The sequence below is a fragment of the Lactuca serriola genome, chromosome 2 (assembly GCF_051521515.1).
Source record: "Lactuca serriola cultivar US96UC23 chromosome 2, Lser_US96UC23_V15, whole genome shotgun sequence".
NCBI classification, from domain to species: domain Eukaryota; kingdom Viridiplantae; phylum Streptophyta; class Magnoliopsida; order Asterales; family Asteraceae; genus Lactuca; species Lactuca serriola.
In genome coordinates, this window is record NC_136409.1 from 146,855,868 (window position 1) to 146,861,526 (window position 5,659).

Below are 5,659 nucleotides of genomic sequence, written 5' to 3' on the forward strand. Positions count from 1 at the left end.
ATGATGTGGTTTTCACATATGTTCTGATTTGTAGGGTCTAAGAAGAAGTAAGGATGTGGAACATGGGAAGATGAACTTGGTCATTAGGAATAGGAAAGCATCGCTTGTCACCAAGATTGGATTTTACTCTCTAGTTCTTAGTAGTAGGTTAGATCTAGATTTGAATAATTGTTGCTACTCATCAGAAATGACACGAAACATTATTTCTTTTGATGGTTTATATAAAAAAGGTTTTAGATTTTCGTTTAATAATGAAATTGGTTCTATTAATGCTTTCTTGAATGGTTCTTTTTACTTTGAAGCATTGCCTTGTAATGGAATGTATGAAATTGTGATGGTTGTAGACAACTTAGGAAATAATGTGTTGCAAATTGATTCGTCTAATGGTTTGGACAAAGCATGTTTGTGGCATTGTCGTCTTGGACATGTTAACAAGAAGCGCATGGGATAACTCCAAAAGGATGGAGTGTTGGAGTCATTTGACCTAAAATTAGATGAAACTTGTGAGTCTTGTTTATTTGGAAAGATGACCAAGTCACCCTTCATTGGTACTTGTGAAAGGGGTGAGGGTTTGTTGGATCTCATACATACTGATGTATGTGGGCCCTTCAGATCCACCACAAGGGATGTGAGCCGCTTCTATGTGACTTTTACTGTTGATTATAACAGATATAGGTATATCTACTTAATCAAGCATAAGTCAGAAACATTTGAAAAGTTCAAAGAATTTCAACAAGAAGTGGAGAATCACCTGGGCAGGAAGATAAAGATGAAACGATAAGATCGGGGTAGTGAGTATCTTATTATCGAGTTCCACGAGTATTTCAAGGACTGTGGAATTGTTTCACACTTGATTCCACCGAGGACACCACAACTCAATGGTGTAGCTGAGAGGTGCAATCGAACCTTGTTGGACATGGTTCGTTCCATCATGAGTCGTACTTCGCTACCTATCTCATTCTGGGGGTATGCCTTAGAGACTATAACCCATATCTTTAATTTAGTCCCAACTAAGAAGGTTGGCAAAACACCTCACAAGATGTGGATAGGGAAAGTTCCCTCTTTGGCACATATCAAGGTTTGGGGTTGCGAGGCTTTCGTAAGACGAGAAAATCACGACAAGCTCAAACCTCGTAATGAGCATTGTATTTTCATCAGCTATCCATAGAAGTCTTTTGGATATCTCTTCTCTAAACCGAGTGACAATGTTGTCTTCATTTCAAGGAGAGGGGTCTTTCGCGAGAGTGAACTCATATTCCAAGAGGAAAGTGGGAGGCAAATTGATCTTGAAGAGCTTCAAGATTCAAGCGATGAAGGAACCTCTAACACTAGTGATCAACCCGAGGAGGAAACTCAGGTTGAACCTGGTTACGAGTCCCTACCTCTTAGACGTTCCAGTAGAGTTAGTGTTCCACCTGTGTTGTATGGTTTCCATATAACAACTAAGGGTGATACGGTTATTAGTGATAGTACACTAGTAAATTTGGATGAACCTAACTGCTACAAGGAAGCCATGGCAGGCCCAGATTCTACGAAATGGAAAGAGGCAATGGAAGTCGAGATTCAGTCCATGTATGACAAATAAGTTTGGAACTTGGTTAACAATGTACCAAGTCGTAAGACGGTCTGGTGCAAATGGATCTTCAAGAAGAAGACCGACATGGATAGGAAAGTACACACGTATAAGACGCAATTGGTTACGAAGGGATTTTCTCAAACTCTTGGACTATGATGAGACCTTCTCTCCAGTTGCAAAGATTAAGTCTATAATGGTTATGCTAGCCATAGCAGCGTTTCATGACTATGAAATATGGCAGATGGATGTCAAAACCGCTTTCCTCAATGGGAAGTTGGCTGAGGATATTTACATGAGTCAGCCAGAGGGTTTTGTCGATGTGAAGCATCATAACTGAGTGTGTAAGTTTAAGAAATCCATTTATGGATTGAAACAAGCATCTCATAGATGGAATCTTTGTTACGATGAGAAAGTCAAAGAGTTTGGCTTTACGAGGAGCGAGGATGAGTCTTGCGTATATGTAAAAGTTAGTGGGAGTATAGTTAGCTTTCTCGTGTTGTATGTGGATGACATACTACTCATAGTAAATGACGTCCCAACCTTGCAGGAGGTTAAATCCTGGATTTGGAAGTGCTTCAATATGAAGGACCTCGGAGAAGCTGCTTATATTTTGGGTATAAGGATTTTGAAATATAGGAGTAAGAGACTAATAGGAGAATTCCAAGAAAAGGGACTTACTAATCCAAAGCAAAACCAAACTGAGTAAGACATAGAGCCCAAGTATAGATGATGAGATAGCATAGATAAGCAGAGTACCTTATGCTTCCGTAGTTGGCTCAATCATGTATGCTATGACATGTACTCATCCTGATGTGGCCTTCGCCTTGATCATGGTCAGCAGATATCAAGGGAACCCTGGCAGAGCTCATTGGACCGCAGTAAAGAATATTCATAAGTACCTACGAAGGACCAAGGAATGGTTTGTTATCACCGGAGCGAGTGATAACTTGAGATTACGAGGGTATAGTGATACTAGTTTTTAGACAAACCGAGATAATTTCCAATCACTATCAGGCTGCGTCTTTACCCTAAATGCAGTAGTGACATGGAAAAGTTCCAAGCAGGATACCGTGGCTGATTCAACATGTGAATCAGAGTACAAATCAGTAAGCGAGGCGTTAAAGGAGGAAATATGGCGAAAAAACTTCATTGGAGACCTTGGAGTTGTACTGGCCACAAAGGAGCCTATGGAAATTTTCTGCGATAACGAAGGTGCGGTTGCCTTAACCAAGGAACCAAGAGATCATGGAAGATCCAGACATATCGACAGGAAATATCACTTTATTAGACATCGGGTGGAAGAGGAACTCCTCATAGAGAAGATGGTTCATCAGAGGAAAACCCAGCAGATCAACTTACGAAGGGACTGATTAGGGTTAAGCACTTGCAGCACGCTAGGAGCATTGGGATGAAGGACGATATTAGTTTTAGTGATTAGATAGTGTTTAGAAACTTGTAATAGATAAATTGTAATTAACGTTTGATGATTAAATAAAAGGTGATAAATTTATAAGTTACTGTCTTGTGTTAATTATTTATAATTGTTTCACTTTGCAAGTTTGACTTCCTGAATAAAAATATTATTCTCACTATCCACAGTCGATCATACATTAGAAGTAGGTATGAAGGAAGACTGTCATGAATTGGCTTGTAGACTGTGTAAAGCATGTAGACATAGCAAAAGTTTGCTACAACGTTCATGAGTGCTCCTGAAAAGAGAATTGATTATTGGATTAAACCCACACTTACATGAATCACTTCATGGAATTTAATCATGAGTGATTGTAAGACGATAATATCATATACTCTTTAAACCTAGATATATGAGTTGTTGTTTGCGACTTGGTTGTGTATTGATAATGCCTAAACGCATCAGTAACTTGATGTTATAAAATGTATTGTTGTGTACGATTTGATGAGAAAAAAGTACAAACATATGAGTCAAAGTTTATTTCCTCTTTTTATCCCACAAGGGTAAAAGCGATATCTTGGGCCCCTCGATGATTTGGTTTGACTTATGTGGCGGGCCCGGTCAGGACTAAGTTGATGTGTTCAATTAAGTTCTATGTCAGATAAATCAGAAATCGGGAAACAAATTGACGGACAATAAGTATGACTATGGTCCATGTCATTGTCCACAGGATATCTTGATAACGGAGGACTATACGATCCCTATAGGACGTGTCATTTGACTAGGTCAGTGTTGACAGAAGCTTTTGAGAGCTACGATTGCTAATCGGATTATGAAGACATACATGCATTTATAGTTACTAGACTTATCAAAGTGGGAGACTGTTGGATTAGATGTCTAAGCCTCTAACTATAATTGGTATGTACTTGACCCGATAGTAGCATGGTCCTTTTGGGTTGCCTTCACCAAAGCAGCTTGACTGGATGAATAAAAAAGAAAGAGGTAATTATGATTTATTAATATATTATGAGAATAATATACTAATGGAGAAATCATATTGTTTAATTAATATTGGTCAATAATTAAATTAGAAATAATTTTGTGGTCAAAAAAGATTAATTAAACTAAGGGGAATGATATTGTAATTATTGGATAATTGCAAATTGGGCTAAGGAAACCCTAAAGTATTGAGTGGACAAAATCCTTATGGATATCCCATAAGATTTCGTCCAAGAAGGGATTCCAGAAGGATATTATGGGCTGCTTAGAGCCTAAGCAACCAGTTCAGTGTTTGACTGAAACCCTAACTCCTCACCTATACAAGGACACCCGTGGCTTCCTAAATTCGGCTACACCTAACCCTAAGAGTTCCTAAGAGCCGGATTTAGCCTTCCCTCGCTCTCTAATATTCTCCGACTTGATTTGGTGTTTGTGATCTATTAGAGGCACAACACTTGAGGTGATAAAGTTCTCAGGAGCTGAAGTTCTTCAAGGAACAATCGAATGTATGATTCTATCTTGTTGATTTCGATTTTTATGATATGCTAGGTTAGGGTTTGCAAGTCTTGGACAATTATTGCATGTACAATTAGAAAAACTAGATCCAAGCATTAAGGTTTGCATGTGCACCATAGGAATGATGTAATACTCAAAACCCATCAATAAACACACACACAACAAGGTAAAAACACACACACAACCACCCTTGTGGTGGCGAACGGTGGTACATGGTGGCAGCCACCACCTCACGGTGGCGGTGGTGGGTTTTCCGGCCAAACCATCACACCTAAAACCTTATGAAAACCAAAAAGATAGGTCTACATGAATACACAACCATACACAAACTCATAGCCACCTCCCACGGTGGCTTGTGGTGTGAAAATACGGCAGTGACGGTAGAAGGTAGTTGAAATGGCGGTAGGTGGTGATTTGTGATGACAGCCACCACCTCACGGTGGTGGCGATGATTTCTCTTGGTCCCCTGCCCAATAAACACATCAAAATACGCGAGTTCATGCCGTAAATGCATCCAAACACAGCTACGCTCACGGTGGCTTATGGCAGTCGGAGGGAAAAAAGCGATGGAACAGTCTCCTTCATTGGTTGTACAAGCGGTGGCGGCGGCTGTTAGCTGCTGTGGGATGAGCTCCAAAGCGGGCGGCATTCGGAACGGCACCGGCAACAGCCGAGTAAGGATGTGAACAGCGAAAAAAAAAGAGAAGAAGAAAAGGGAGGACAACAGAGAGGTGGCAATGGGCGCTCATAGCTTCACCGGTGGTCGTCTTTGTCACCAACAGCAGGGCACGACGGTGGTGTTTCAACGAATGGCAACGCCAGAGGTGGAAGGGAGGTATAAGGGTGGTGGTGGTGGCTGATGAGGTTCCATTAGGGTTAGGGTTTGTTACAATATATATGAAGGCAACTAGGAGGGTGATGGGTTATGCCCGTGAATTTCAAATCTTGTTTCATTTTTACACTTCCAGCCCTCCCCATAATAATCTTTTCAAATTAGCTCCAATGTTTACCATTTAAACCCTGATTTATGAAATCCCTTATAAATTAAGTATGAAATTTTACCAAGCAGCCCCTCCATCTACAAATTATTTTCAACTGAAGTCCTCATGTTACCAAATGGCCCCTCCACTACAAAACCTTTTCAACTTAGGTCCAAA